The 16,674-nt window shown below is 42.1% G+C and overlaps 2 long non-coding RNA genes across 2 annotated transcripts; one reads left to right on the top strand and one right to left on the bottom strand.

Annotated features, from left to right (window-relative positions):
- Window positions 1-405: 405 nt before the first annotated feature.
- Window positions 406-744, bottom strand: LOC149662730 (uncharacterized). The gene is made up of 2 exons (XR_016368652.1): window positions 647-744; window positions 406-581 (listed from the first exon to the last, which is right to left on the bottom strand). It is a non-coding gene; the product is annotated as an uncharacterized LOC149662730 (long non-coding RNA).
- Window positions 745-5,192: 4,448 nt separating this feature from the next.
- LOC149662729 (uncharacterized) lies at window positions 5,193-6,616 on the top strand. Its single transcript, XR_016368651.1, has 4 exons — window positions 5,193-5,323; window positions 5,401-5,539; window positions 5,600-5,913; window positions 6,054-6,616. It is a non-coding gene; the product is annotated as an uncharacterized LOC149662729 (long non-coding RNA).
- Window positions 6,617-16,674: the final 10,058 nt, after the last annotated feature.

Genomic DNA, 16,674 nt, shown 5'->3' with positions numbered 1-16,674 from the left:
TCATCTGATTATGTTTTAACAAGGTTAAATCTAACTGGGAGTAAGATGAAAGGAGTAGAAGCTTATCTGTCTTAGGAAATATGAAATTTTATCTTAACAGTTCGTTAAATCATAAGTTTATAACGAAACAAGTTGGGAAAACCAAAATATTACCTCTCCGAGGAGGACTATTAACAAACTTACTTACCCAGATATGGAAATGTTTATTTTTTTAAGAACAAATACTGAAGTTAAAATTTATGAAATATTAAAGCAGTATACAAAGCATAGCAAATATACTGTAAATCAGACGACATTTTACATCCAATAAGGATATACTTGTACACATTAAAATCATCCGATGGGGGGAAAAACGGGAAATGAAGAGCTAAAACTTTGGAGGGATATTACCTTTACGTTTTTGTAAAGGCCCAATTTTCTACTCCTCAACTGTATACCCTCTACCTCTATGTTCAAAGCCATATTCACAACAGGGTTGCCATGTAAACACTATCCTCTCGTTTCACCTCAACGATTTTCTTAGTTTGTCAACATGACTGTTAACGTTACATAACATCAAAGCTTATTTGTGACTACACACACTGAAAGTAAATGCGCACCATAAAAAGCATGAAAACACCAAGCTATAATCCGATTACGATCAGACCTTTCACTGGTCTGGGCTGCGTCCAGCAGAGCTCCCCAAAATGACAGCGGATTTTGGAAAACGTTTACCGGTGAGATCCGTCGTCATAGCTTTTCTCCGGTCATCGGTGTTTTAAAAATGACGCTAGCGCAATAAAGCGTGCAAGATACCAAGGCTTAACAAAAGTTGTATGATAACATATTTAAAGAGATAGATAACAACAACTTTTATAATTAAAATTAGAAAGTAACATGTCTCTTAAAATTCTCGCGTGATCAACTGGTTTCACGCCAATTAAATAGCTATAATCCGATCAGAATCAGCAAGAGCTATTTGTATTAATTCCTCCATATTCTTTCGCCAAGCTGAGAACTACGCGTTTTACGTCACGTTTTCCAAAAACCCGACGATTTTCTATGAAGACCGCGCTGGCTCAGCGCTAAGCACCGTCCGTGACGTCAAATTCAAAAACAAAATCCCGTCCTGTAGGACACTGCTAACAGCGCTGAGCTCTGCTGAACGCGGCCCAGATTTCCACCATGTTTATAAAATCTAAGCCTAATTATTTAACAGTGTATTAACTTTCGGTTCACTCTGAACCGTTAATGTCTCTGCATTACAGAAACGAAAACCAAACCCAAGCGTTTACTTTTTGGTTCACTAGGCCTATTGACAAATAAAAGTTCAATAGACCTATATAGTTGCGTTCTTCTTGAAATCACTATAGAAAGGATTATGCTATAAACAGATGTAGTATAGCTTTAGTAATATATAAACATCCATTTCAAATAACAATATTAGAAATCACCCTTGGAATATCAAAATGAAACAGAGCTTTAAAGCTACAAAAGTACTAAATGCATCGTAATTACGAAAAAGATTTCCACATATTCACTTTATATTATGGAAAAAGTGAATATTAAGGTTCTGTAGGATTTCTTAACACATCAAAACAAAGCGAACTGCTAACTCGGCGCACTAGTGTGACAACGGACAGACACACACAGACAAAAAAATAGACTGCTTTTTAACTCTTTCCGTTTTAATTTTGAATTGAGAAACAAGATTATCTTAAATATTAAAATAAATATAACTAATATTAAATATTTTCTTCGTTAGTTGTTCGCCTTATTGAGCGTTACATCGTCTTGATAAAGAACAATTAAACATTCTTGAGAGACTTGACTAATATTGGCGTTTAAAATGAAGCATACGCCGGTTGCCTCACCATACTCAAATAGGTAGTATATAAGGGTGTCGAACTACAGCTAAAAGCAAGAACAACCGCAATTGCGAAAACCTTCGGTGGACGATCACACCTTAGGGAGGCTAGACGTTTCTCGTAACCCTAGCTGATCGCCGCGAATGTCTTAAACCCAACGATGACGATGGAGTAGAAGCCAGGTGTGCAGACTGGTGTCCATGTGGGATGGACAAAAACAAAGACCAGAAGATGGTGGTGTAGAAGCCAGGTGTGCAGACTGGTGTCCATGTGGGATGGACAAAAACAAAGACCAGAAGATGGTGGTGTAGAAGCCAGGTGTACAGACTGGTGTCCATGTGGGATGGACAAAAACAAAGACCAGAAGATGGTGATGTAGAAGCCAGGTGTACAGACTGGTGTCCATGTGGGATGGACAAAAACAAAGACCAGAAGATGGTGATGTAGCAACCAGGTGTACAGACTGGTGTCCATGTGGGATGGACAAAAACAAAGACCAGAAGATGGTGGTGTAGAAGACAAGTGTACAGACTGGTGTCCATATGGGACGGACAAAAACAAAGACCAGAAGATGGTGGTGTAGAAGCCAGGTGTACAGACTGGTGTCCATGTGGGATGGACAAAAGCAAATACCAGAAGATGGTGGTGTTAGAAGCCAATGTATACAGATTGGTGTTCATGTGGAATGGATAATTGACTAGTCAGATGAAGTAATAGTGGCCAGGCGAATTGTGGATAGCCTCAAGTTTTGAATTTTCCGGGAACTGTGAATGCGGTCCGGAAATGGCGAACACATTTGCTTCGATTCGGAAACTGCGAACGCGGTCCCCTGGGGTGAAAGTGCCTGACACACACACACACATGTTAGGTACAAAGCCTGTCTCTCAGGAGAAGTAAAAATCCACTCGTCCCTACCGTATACTATATTTCAGAGAGTCACACTTGAAACATCTTTTGATCAATGATCATTTACTTCTAAACGACTTCTCTATTCCGTTTTTTTAACTAACGATATCAATACTCATCCTGTATTAATTTGGAAAGAGTTTCATGGTACAATGTAGTAAAGTCTCAATTTTTCGCTTTAAGCTAGGTTCCCACTAGACCGAAATTGACGACCGAAAACTTAAGCGCTGCGTCATAAAATTGAGTTTTACGCAGCCCTTCGAAGGCAAGATTTTTGTTCGGTTCACACATACGACACGATTAGAGAATTCAGACTGAAAAGTTCATAACATGCAAATGTGGCAATGGCGACTGGCGAGTTGAAAAAACCTCAAAGCGGCGATAAAAACTCCCCTAATATGACGTCAACAGAAGCTTCATCTCGAAACGAATTTTGATTGGTTATGAAAATAATTTTACGTCGGCCTCTGTGTCAAAAATAGAACACCGATTCTGTCCGTTCTGCGGAAGATGTTTTACCGTAGAGGTACTTACGCAGTGTTTCCGTCGTGTTTTCGGTCAAGTGGAAAGTAAGCTATATACAAACTAATAAATGTATGCAATCTATCGACTTCATAACCAATCTTCGTTACTCGTCCTTTATAAACTTTGACTACATATTTTTCGGTTGAGAGAGGTTTTTCTCAAAAAATTTATAAAATGATATGATTTTAATTATTTTTATCAGAAGTTATTTATCTAACTTCAAGTTGTATCGTTTAAAGAGACGTTTTTCCTAGAGTATGCCACTTTCGCGAGCGTCTGAAAGACCTTAAAATGGTGAAGTAAGATTCGTGATGACAGTTAATAGAATTGTGGTCAGTACAGTTTTTCAGATATCCGTGAACTGTGAATACGATCCGGAATTTGAGAACCCAGTTGTTTAGATTAGGAAACTGCGAACGCGATCCCCTGGGGTGTAACAACAGGGAGACAGACACACAAACACACAGACAGATGGAGACGTCGAGAACAGAACTTTTCCAAAACAATCATCACTCGGTGAAGGAAAAAATCAAGCCTCTACATTGGCTTCATATGAGTCCAATATTGTTCGACAATTTTCCAACGTCGGTTTGATATTACACCAATATGGTCTCGATATTACACCAATGTGGGCTCGATATTAAACCAAGATCGGTTAGATATTCGTTCAACATGGGCTTGATATTAGAACGATATAGGTTAGAAATTTGTCCAATGTGGGCTTGATTGATGTGTGGATTATATCCTGACCATTTCTGGGTACTAATTGATCCCTTTATAAATGATTCTGGATCCAATTTTGGATGAGACTCCAAATCAGGCTAATCATTCGACCCTCCGTTTTTGGACACTAGTTACATTATCCAAAAATAGATAAAAACTGTGGTGTCTCAGAGTCAGCCGTTTGGATCCTTTTACATCCAATTTTGGACAACATTTTTTAACAGTGCACGCCTTGGGAAAGAGTCAAGTGCTAATAGAGTAATGATGACGATACTATTTATCGTGTATGTGATTCAGTTTAGAAACCTTGTTTTTTATGCTCTCATGTTACCACGTTTTGTGGTACACTTCTCTCCAAGAGAAGTATTATATACTTCTGATAACATTGACAATTACCAATGTTTTTATTAATAGTTCATACCATTATCATGTTTTTAATTACAATTATTTGTCAATTTATTTAAACTTTGCCTTTTTCGTTAATTTAGAGCTATAACAATTTAAAAAAGATCAAAGTTTATCGTAAAAAATAATATTGGCGGTTATTCGTCCAAATACTAATCGATAAAAGAAACCAAAACCACATATGTATCAAGAAACGCATGGATTATAATTTTTTATTCGAAGTCGAATAAAACGCATCGCAAAAAACGTTTTTGATTAAAATTCTTCTGCGGCCGTATTCTGGGGCCGAATTCTGCAGAAAAAGTATGCTCCTCCTCCAGACTTAAGCTCGCTGATTGGTCGGTGAGGATCGAACTTAGGGCTTTTCATTGGCGGTGGCGGTTTTGGGGCAAAACTCACTTAAGACTTGTGATAGGTTGAAATTTTCTAGCAGACGACATTGACACGTGTCAAAATATACACCAAATTCAAAGTAGTAATTGGCCGGGAGTGTGGCGCACTCCTGTAAGCCAAGCTTCTGGGCGGCAAAGATTGAGGGAATACGACACATGTCGGCGATCCTACCCTATAGGTGCCGACTGTCCCGTGTCCGCCGGAGGTGCCTTACCCCAATTTCACCTTCCGTCACCTCCCAAGTAAACCTCATTTCCTTCCCTGCTTATACACATACGACCTAGCGGCCCCCGTCAGTGCTGGGCCGCGTAGGGTCTCCCGCTCCATTCTTCCTGGTGCTCAAGGCCTAACGGCTAAGCACTAGTGTTAATAGGTGGAAAAAGAAAAAAAAAAAAAGTAGTAATTTTAGAACTCGGCAAACCGTTCAGCATCATGAATCGGTTAATTGACCGGTTTTTTTGCTTTCTTTTTCCACCGGAACTTAGCAGACTACACTTCGTCGTTGCTAATGGCGGTAATGGCAGGTAATGGACTATATTGTTCTTGGTGTTGTTGACTTTAGAAAGAAAGACAACTAAATTATTGTTTTAAATACGGTTAGTTTACAAAATATAAGGGTTTGCGTTGTTATAATTTAAAAAATATGCCTTTGTTTTGTGGGAAAATGAAGTCGAACTCTGCCCAAAGTCGAAAAGGATTTACACCGAGGCTTATGACGAAGAAGTGCTCTGTAGACTGTAGTAAGTAGTAAAGAAAGATTTTAATGTTTCTGTTATTTACTTATTGTTTGGTTCTGTAAGATAAGTTTCAAGCAACAGAGGCACGCTAGTAAATGATTGGAACATGAAATGAGGCACCATCCCATAACGAAGGTATTTCGTCATTCATTGGCCATGACCAAGATAATTGTGTTTTTATACAAATATGATTGCCTAATCCTTATGGGTCATGAAAGCCTGATTCGTTATACTTATAATATATATTCCATGACTGTCACAGCCATCTTCCCTGGCACTTGGCACCATGAACCGTACCTATTTTATAATCAAATCACCAACAGCGAAAGCAATTCTTCTACCTTTTATAAAGAAACTATTGCATTAATGTTCAACTGGTAAATAATGTTGTAGACATGTCTGACAAATAGAAATATTCATATGCTTTTCTTTTATTATAGATTTGTGGTAATGACGTGTTTGACATTTTTGACCTCTATAGTAGGAATTTCTCTTCATTTTCTTCTGTTACTAACAGGTTTCTTTTAGCAAATTAAAGATAGCAATACAGGGACAATGTACTTTAATAACTTCATTCACTGTCAAAACACCACACAGCAGAGGAAGGGTAACTGGATAAAACATCAGGGATCACAGGTAGGTTAAATGATGTCAATGAGGAAGATTGTTGGTTGGAAGAGATCAAGAAGATATTGAGCATCTTGAAAGGCGATATATGAAAGAAGACTGCTTCGACAATGGAGAGCGGTAAAACTGGAGGCCCAACCAGCTGCGTCCATGAACTCCTAAAATGTACCTTTATTCCCAGTTTTGAACTTGACATTTGTCAGTATGCCGTAAATTGTTAGCTATCTTATACTCGAATTCGGATATTCTCCAGCAATGTATGTAAATATGTAGTTAGTAAAGGTCCAACTTTTATGGAACTGTTGGAGAAATAATAATGAAACACAAGAATATGTTGACTCCCTATTTCCTACCCATTCAAATGTTACAGTTTTATTGTCTTAATTCATTTTTGCGTGGCATCTTCCCTTAAATACATAGGGGTGCTCAAACATTAAAGACGGAGCACTGAGATAAAAATATAACCATAGAATCACCAATAGGCTTACTAGTTCCTATAGTGGCACATTTTTTAAATGATGCAGAGGACATAACACATTTTAGTACGTTTAATTGTGATTTAACAATAAAGGGGTAGTAGCGAATAAATCAATAATTAAAGTTTAAATTGAAACACGCAGGTTTTTAGAATAGAATATGCAAAATGAAGGTCATTTTAAATATTTTGCCGTTTCAGAAATGCTTCGTGACTTGTTGAAATGTGCAATTGGAAATACAAATAAGGGGAATCTTCTTTTAAAACTGCGACATAGATGATCAATAAAAGTCTTTTTTCCATATATAGGATTTTAGGTTCGATACATAATTTCAATTGGTCCTATATTAACACAATGATAATTGATAAACAACAATGCTCAAGAACATATGCACATGAATGCCAGTCCTCCTTCATCCTAATACCATTCCAACAGACGTATACATTTGCCTAAATCAGAAAATAATACCATTGATGTGCATTTAGTGGCCGTCTAATAAAATGGTCTTATAGATATTGAAAATAAGAAACTCATTTACATCGAGAATCCTACGTGATAAAGTCAAAATAAACTCAGTTTTACATCGAGAATCCTATGTGATAAAGTCAAAATAAACTCAGTTTTATTTAAATAATGTTGCGAAACTGTTTTTAGTAACAGCTCATCATTCAGTCTCAACATTGGTTCCTCTCTATTACTTATTTTCCTATAATTGATTCTTTATACCCATAATAATAATTAGTTAAGTTTCATTTGTTTATCTTTTACAAACCTTTAAAGAGCTCACCTCATATTTGTATATGCGCAAATCACATACTCGTTGGTAGTTTATACTTGCAACAACTATGCCAGCCTTTTCTTTAAAGGGATACTTTAGAGTAAAGCATGCTCAACTAATAAAGTGTAAATACCTTAATATGCAAGTTGATTACAACACTTCAATGTTGGCAGATATCCTTAGAGGAATTGCATACCCTAGATAATTCTCCATTGCCATTGCCAGTGTCAATGATAGAAATGTCATTACCACAAATCTATAATAAAAGAAAAGCATATGAATATTTCTATTTGTTAGACATGTCTACAACATTATTTACCAGTTGAACATTAATGCAATAGTTTCTTTATAAAAGGTAGAAGAATTGCTTTCGCTGTTGGTGATTTGATTTTAAAATAGGTACGGTTCACGGTGCCAAGTGCCAGGGAAGATGGCTGTGACAGTCATGGAATATATATTATAAGTATATCGAATCAGGCTTTCATGACCCATAAGGATTAGGCAATCATATTTGTATAAAAACACAATTATCTTGGTCATGGCCAATGAATGACGAAATACCTTCGTTATGGGATGGTGCCTCATTTCATGTTCCAATCATTTACTAGCGTGCCTCTGTTGCTTGAAACTTATCTTACAGAACCAAACAATAAGTAAATAACAGAAACATTAAAATCTTTCTTTACTACTTACTACAGTCTACAGAGCACTTTCTTCGTCATAAGCCTCGGTGTAAATCATTTTCGACTTCGGGCAGAGTTCGACTTCATTTTCCCACAAAACAAAGGCATATTTTTTAAATTATAACAACGCAAAGCCTTATATTTTTAAACTAACATTATTTAAAACAATAATTTAGTTGTCTTTCTTTCTAAAGTCAACAACACCAAGAACAATATAGTCCATTGCCTGCCATTACCGCCATTAGCAACGACGAAGTGTAGTCTGCTAAGTTCCGGTGGAAAAAGAAAGCAAAAAAACCGGTCAATTAACCGATTCATGATGCAGAACGGTTTGCGGAGTTCTAAAATTACTACTTTGAATTTGGTGCATATTTTGACACGTGTCAATGTCGTCTGCTCGAAAATTTCAACCTCTTACAAGTCGTGAGTTTTGCCCCAAAACCGCAACTGCCAATGAAAAGCCTCAAGTTTGATTTGGATTGACCAATGAGCGAGCTTAGGAGAGGTAGGAGGAGATTTCTTTGGCAGCTGAATTCGGCCGCTGCTTAATGCCAAAGTGAAGAAATTCAACCAAGGGCTGTTGAACGGCGGGAGAGCAGTCGACTGTGTTCTTTCGTCGAGAGCAGTCGCACTTTATAGTGCTCCGGTCTTGTAAATTTCTAGTATAGGCTGTTAAGCCTAGCGCAGTATATTTTGTTAAGCCTAGCGCTGTGGAAGTATTAAAAACTTAGAAAATTTCTTCGGTTCCGGACTTTTAACGGGCTTCCGATTTTGCCGTGCCTTGACTTAGTACATGTCGCGCCGGCCGGTTTAAAACCCTTCGGGGTCCGGTTTTTAACTAAGTATATTTATTCGGATTTTAACTTTTTAAATTTAATTAATTAAACTTACGTGTATCGCTGGAAGTCAAGTCTCCGCGGCCGGTTTAAAACCCCTCTAGGGTCCGGTTTCAACCTGCTCGCAGTACTTATAAGTCTCGCGCCGGTACTTACAAGTACTTCGTCATGAATCTCAACGACACTATAGTTCCCGAGGACTCTCCCATCAAGGATCTGACGATTAATCCATTCAAGCCAGACAAACAGCTACAAAGACATTCACCACCGAAGAGTCCTAATGTCTTCAGTTCGCCGTCTGGAACTCCTGCTAACACTAGTAATGTTACTCCACTGGCTCCGACAGCTAATAATCCTCCCACCAAGACGAGTTTAAATACTCTATCGAATAGTACGTCACAGCTTCCTTCACAGACCGATCCAAAGCAAGGTATCGCCAGTACAAAGCCAATGATCAATAACATAGTCCCTACACTAGTCAAAATGAACAACGCCACCAGTACCTTGCATCAACTACGGGATTCTAGGCCAGAATCCTCCGCTGGGCTACATGATATACAGCCAACTAAGAAGCTATCCGACTTAACAGCTCAATTTCAGACACTCATACATGCTCGAAATTCGAACAAGTATCTCTTAACCGTTCCTTTACAAGAAAGTGGTGAGGCTCTATGGAGGGAGGTCATTTGCCTCATTATGGACTTTTACTTACTTGCCTTTAGCGCCAGAGTTGAAGGGCTGTTGCTGAAAAGAATCGACTCTTGGACAACCAATCGAAATTACGAGCCGTACCATGAGCTCCTGTACAAGTTCCTGCCGCCCAACCATCTCTTCGACCACCACCCTTTCCATCATTTGCCACTATGGTACATGCATCTGCAGCCCATCAGCGTGAAGCCGGATTCTCGCCTAGCGTTGTACCGCCGCCAGTCAAACCAGAACCTGCTACGGACAATACATTACTAGTATACTTACGTAAGGAGAACTCAACCTCCAAGGCAGTCGAGAAGGAATTCCAGAGACTGATTAAACCGGGCCAACTGAAAATCGGGGTCAATGCGCTTAGATCTTGCCGGGATAACGGGCTTTTTGTGGCCCTTTTACATAAAGAAGATAGAGACGAGTTAATAAGTAGAATGAAGGAAGATGCCCAGCTGGCCGAGACCTTCAAATGCCACTCACCAATGCCACGCTTACCGTTACTTACCATCTACGATATCGACAAGGAACTCTCTTTGGAAGACATCCACTCTGCCCTACTCGACCAAGCCACCATTGACCTTGATCCCAACGATGTCCGAGTCATTAAGAAGTTCGACACGAATCGAGGGACCAATTGCATCCTGGAAGTGCAACCAAAAATTTATCATTATCTTTTACAGTCTTAACTTCACGTGACACCGTATTCGGGAGCGAATCAACATCTCCCACTGCTACAAGTGCCAGGACTTCGGCCATGTTGGTGCCCAATGCCAGGCTCACCGGCCCGTTTGTGCCTATTGCGGAGGCAATCACTCTTACGACGATTGCAAGGCACAAACCCAACGATGTCCTAACTGTCACGCTAGTAATGGTAAATATCTTACCCAGTACTCGACCTGACATGAAGCATGCGCATCGAACGGTCCAATTTATCTTCGGGAAATCCAGCGCCTCATGTCTCGCGTGAACTACACCTGAATAGTATTTTTAACTTAGTTTTTAATCTTAACCAGTTTTTATTAGTCTTAACTCGGAGACGTCGGCGGGAGTCCCGGGAAGAGTTGTCTTTTTTTGTAAGGATTCGACTCCCTGGAATCGGCTCGCCCGGAGATAGGGATGGTGTTTCCGTAAAGCACCGCTCCTCTTGCGGTGTCTGGAGCGCTCCCGTCGGCCCTTGTAAATCCGAGTGAGAGGTAGTGATTTTCGTGCCGGACCGTACCCATATCCGCAGCAGGTCTCCAAGGTGAACAGCCTCTAGTCGAAAGAAAAATATAGGTAAGGGAAGTTGGCAAAACCGATCCGTAACTTCGGGACAAGGATTGGCTCTGAGGGCTGGGCCGATCGGGCTGAGGTCCGAAGCGGGACTGGGCGAGAACGACTGGCAACGGTTTGGTTGAGCCCGGGCCAGCGTCGGGGCCTTCCCGTGGAATATTTCAGCTGCGCGGCGTGCTGTGTTTCGTGCCTGGAGCGACCGTTTCGGTCGGCAACTAACAGCCAACTCAGAACTGGCACGGACCAGGGGAATCCGACTGTCTAATTAAAACGAAGCATTGCGATGGCCGTTGATCGGTGTTGACGCAATGTGATTTCTGCCCAGTGCTCTGAATGTCAAAGTGAAGAAATTCAACCAAGCGCGGGTAAACGGCGGGAGTAACTATGTACCATAATATCCTGGCATCCCGGTTACGTTCAGCCTTAGACTTAAACCCAGCGCAACAAGCCTTTATAGCGGAAGTTGGCGCGATGGGTAACACACTTTTGTTGGACTACTTGATCATTTACTCACGTAAGAAACGTAAATCCTTGTCTATAGTCTCCATTGATGTCGTCAAGGCCTTCGAAAGCGTTTCCCAGTTTTCAGTTGCGCGCTCCCTCTCTCGTCTCGGCATAGAGCCTGAATTGATGGAGTACGTTATAGCTACTTATAATAATGCGTCCACTACCATCACTTGCGGTCCATCAGTAACTGGCCCATTTGGTCTGACGTGCGGTGTTAAACAGGGAGACCCTCTCTCGTCGTTATTGTTTAATGCTGTCATTGACGAACTATTGGACACGTTACCAGACACCATAGGCATTAAGATCTGGACTTCTAATGTTAAGGCGATTTGATTCGCTGATGACCTTCTTCTAGTATCTGAGTCCGAAGTTGCCATGAATCTGCTCATGCAACGTCTTTCAGGCTTTATGGCGTCCCGTTATTTGCGGGTCAACCCACAGAAGTGCGTTTCCCTCGTTTTCCGTAAACACGGTAAAACAGGCCGTATCACACCAGTTATATGCTCCGTCTTTAACCTATGCGATGAGCCTATACCACCGGTTACCTCGAGTGATTTTTTCCCATATCTCGGTTTAAATTTTAACCCTAATGGGAAGATCCCGCCCCAACTAACCAAGCTTGACAGACTTCTGTCCCTTCTTGGTTAAAACCCCACCAGAAATTAGTTATGCACGCTTTGTGCATATTATGTCCTTGTCCCTTATGACAAGGAAGTTACTAAAACGATTTGACGCGTCCGAGCGTCACTTCGTGAAGATCCACCTGCGGCTTCCACACTATACGCCAGATTCTGGTTTTCACACTCCCGCGAAAGATGGCGGCTTGGGTCTCCCTTGCTTCTCTCCGTATGCCCTTGAACTTTCTCAATCGCCAAGATAAGCTTCGCAGTAATCGCTGGCCGGTGATTCGAGACCTTGTGTCTTCCCCGCTGATTACCCACATGCGCATGAAATCAGAAGGTTTTCTGCATGATTTGCCTCACAATAGGAACGACCTTCGAAAATATTTTGGCAATACCTTTTTCTCGACGGTATATGGCATCGGGCTCGATCAGGGCGATCCTTCTCTGTCAAGCTTCTGGTTAAGCAATGCTTCCAATGATCTCGATGGACGCTCTTTCCTTAAAAATCTAAAACGCAGGTTTAATATGCTCCCCTGTCGCGGTGCTCCCTCTAATCGCGGCGACCGCACTTGTCGATCTGGCTGCGGCCGCATTGAATCGATGTCCCACATTTTACAGGCCTGTCCAATATCGAAGTTTAACTATACCATTGGTCACAATAAACTCTTAAACTTCGTCTATATGAGCATTTCCAAAAGCAAGTACACAGTCATTAAGGAACCCCGCCTCACTCAGAGTGATCACCTCAACCATGAACACATTTTTAAACCTGACCTACTCGTTATAACCCCCGAATCTGTTCTAGTATGCGATGTCGGTGTCGCTTCGTAAACCCCGCAGTCTGTAAGTGTAACTCACCAAAAGAAAAGGGCCGCGTACAATACTCCTCTGTTTCTACAAAAAATCGATTCCCCATACCCTAACAAGTCAGTGCATTTTTTCGCGTTCATTATGTCTGCCCGCAGTCTCTATTGTAAGGGAAAGATGATTTTTGTCAGCTAGTCAATCTAGGCAAAGGCTTTGAACTCACGTGCGTTAAAATAGTTCTTGAACAAGGGGGTTTATATCTATCAAAATTTTATGAAGGCCGTTTATTCTATCACTGCTGGTCGCTCTTGAGACATCCATGGTTTAACTTATACATATCATTTCACACATTCTCTGACTTTTTTAATGTATCTTTTTCTGAGGCCAACACATTAACATTAATTTTTGCACGCGTAGTTAACTAATAATTTAAATTAGTCGTCAACCCGGGCTACGCGTTGCTTTTTTATATTTCTTATATTTTTTTGTTAAGGGGGCTCTGGCGTGTAACCAGGTAAAACCTGTAAACACCACATCTGTTTTATTTAATTCATTTATTAATTTAAAGCTCAATGCTTATTTTAATGTGTGGTTTCTTTGATGCGGTCAGCTTCGGTCTTTGTTTAATTTCTACTATATAGCCGAGGTGACCGCATCAACCTTTGTACTCATTACAATCTCAATTATAATAAATAGTTTCAATAGCCGAATGCCTCGTCATCTAATTAGTGACGCGCATGAATGGATTAACGAGATTCCCACTGTCCCTATCTACTCCCCTTCGCGATCACCACCTTGTCGTGGTTGAGGGGCGCCGGTCTTCTTTCCGTCGATCCGTCTCGGCTATGCCGGCTAGTGTCACCTTCCCATCCCAACCCTTTCCCATACTTACCTTTCCTTCATGGTGGTCTTCTATGGGCACGGTGAGCGTTGCCGGCAGGGCTACCCATGCCGGTTGGTCATCGTGGGGTTGGTTTTTGGCCCTTTGTGCGGGGGCCGCGCAGGCTAGGTGGCACGGGAGGTCGGTTAGGATGATATCCGAAATCCTTTCTGGCCGAGATCTCTCAGCGCGCATGTTACCGGTTGATGGGCAACCGGTGGCGCCCAGGGGTCTTGGCAGTGCGGGTGTCCCGTATCCACCAAAAGGGGCGGTTCTTTAGGGTTCCGGCCTTGCCTTGCTATTTCCCGTACCCGGTAATCCTTAGGCCTTTCGAAGGATCGCCGTACTTGGAGCTGCGGGTGGAGCTACCGGAACCTGGGAAGAGATCCTCGGTGTGGACTCACCGGAACCGGAATTAACCGGTTGTTTGGTTCGCCCAGCGGGTTGGAGGCCCAGGGAATGGTAGTGCTGGATGTGGTCTTGAGTCAAAGTGCCTGGCTTTACACCTACCGGCTTGGCCCATCCGTGCCGTTGTGGGGGTTATTTTGGCGGCTACTGTCGGGTAAGACGGATTTTTTCTCCCCTTAACTTCATTATGGTTACATCCAAGAGAATTACAATGGACGCTAATAAAGAGTCAGACGAGAATGGTTTCTTTCAGCCAAATCGTAGTTTACGACGTTCCCCCGCTCCCAAGGATAGAATTTCTCTTGCACAAATAGCACTCAACAACTCCTTCTCTGCACTGCGTGTTGAGGAGCCGCAAACTGAAATATGCGACGAGGTACCTAATTCTGCACAAAATAAACGCTCTGATCAACTAGAAACCGAGGACGCTGACTGTTCCATACCAGCATACAGCGCCTCGTTCGAGAAGCCCAGGCAACTTTCCCAGGCTTTAGAGGCAATTTTGCTGGACAAAAACAGGAAAATTTCGAACCCACTAGGGTTAAGAGAAATATTTTCAGAACTTGAGAATGAACTTTTTAAGGCTCATCAAAAGAACGCTGAATTGATGCGTGTGTTAAAAGAAAAGGATTGTACCATCGACAAACTTCAGTCAAAATTAAGAAATCCATTTCCCCTAGCGACCTCTGCGTCTGCTTCTGGCGCTTCAATTCCATATGGTCTTTCTCGTATTCCCAGACCGCTTATTTCCTACTCAAACATCTTACAACCCCTCATACCTCCCTCGAGTAAACCATTCAATCGACAAGCGCCACCTCCAGCTGCGCTTCCGAAACCTGATAATGACAGGGTTGTTCTCTTATATCCCTCTGGTTCTGCATCAAATGACACATCTCAGATTCTGGAACAAAAACTCAAGAGCTCGGTTAATATTGCACAACTGAAGATTGGGATTGAAAGAGTGCGGCACTGTCGCAACAATGGCCTTGTCATAACTTGCCAATCTAAGACGGAAGCGGCAGCTTTGCGGACTGAGCTTTCTACAAACGCCAATATTCAATCATGCACCAAAGTAACTTCACCCCAACAAGCTTTTACTCGAGTTCTGATAATTGGAGTGGACAAGGACGTCGATAAGGACTCTCATAGACCAAAATCATCTCCAGTGCAATAAGACTGACATCGTCGTTAAATACGCTCTCCGCGGGCGTAGTGACACCACCAATTGGGTCGTGGAACTTACACCGGCAATTTTCAAGACCTTTACCTCTCTCGAAAAGGTCCAAGTTGGCTAGGCCAACTGAAGGATTACCGAACACGTCAACATTCCGCGCTGCTTCCGCTGTGCTCGCCTAGGCCACATACAAAGGGTGTGCACTGCTCCTGAGCCGTCATGCACCGGCTGCGCTGGGAACCACGATTTCAAGGACTGCACCTCAACGACCAAGAAACAATGTATCAACTGTACGCACTCCAATTCCAAATTTAACACGAATCACTCCACAGCCCATTGTAGCACTGATAATAATTGCCCTTCCTACCAAAGAGAATTTCAAATTCGTCTTGAAACACGGACCAAGGAGTCTAACATGTGCGCGAGTCATTGGGTCTTGAATAGGCCCAAAGACGAAATGAAAGTGAAGACCGGTTCGGCCGGTTGCCTTTGGATCCCGCGAGCCTCGCGTTCGTGGGCGCACCAAGGGCCCGTCCCGATCACCTCGTCGACGGGGCGGAGCAAGAGCGTACACGTTGGGACCCGAAAGATGGTGAACTATGCCTGGGAAGGACGATGGTAGAGGAAACTATGGTGGAGGTCCGCAGCGATTCTGACCTGCAAATCGATCGTCAGACCTGGGTATAGGGGCGAAAGACTAATCGAACCATCTAGTAGCTGGTTCCCTCCGAAGTTTCCCTCAGGATAGCTGGCACTCGAAGAATGCAGTCTCATCCGTTAAAGCGAATGATTAGAGGCCTTGGGGTCGAAAAGACATCAACCTATTCTCAAACTTTAAATGGGTGAGGAGTCCGGTTTGCTCGACTGAAGCCCGGAGGCAACTTGGATGCGAGTGCCAAGTGGGCCACTTTTGGTAAGCAGAACTGGCGCTGTGGGATGAAACAAACGTCGGGTTAAGGGGCCCGATACGAGACGCTCATGAGATCCCATGAAAGGTGTTGGTTGCTATAGACAGCAGGACAGGAGATTCCCACTGTCCCTATCTACTTTCTTCGACAGCTTAGCCTGGAACATCATTTTGATGTCATGCTCATTTCTGACCCCTATGTTCTCCATAATCGTGTTGCTGGATACCCTATAACATCGCGCGTTTATGCGTTTTCTGGCATACCAAAATGCGCAAATATAATTTTGAATCGCACAATTGATTCTTTAGTTTTGTCTGTGATTCGCGATATAGTCACCGTGGAAATTCGTCATCAAGGTACTACCCTTATACTGACTAGTGTCTATGCAACCCCTACATGTGATTTTGATCAATTCTTGTCGAGTCTTAACGATTCGCTCGAGACTTTCGGTACATCC

The sequence above is a fragment of the Phalangium opilio genome, unplaced genomic scaffold (genome assembly GCF_054372755.1).
Source record: "Phalangium opilio isolate 3A_F unplaced genomic scaffold, DU_Popi_V2 ptg000063l_1, whole genome shotgun sequence".
Lineage (NCBI taxonomy): Eukaryota > Metazoa > Arthropoda > Arachnida > Opiliones > Phalangiidae > Phalangium > Phalangium opilio.
The sequence above is the reverse complement of the archived record's forward strand: the minus strand, read 5'-3'. Positions and strand labels throughout refer to the sequence as shown.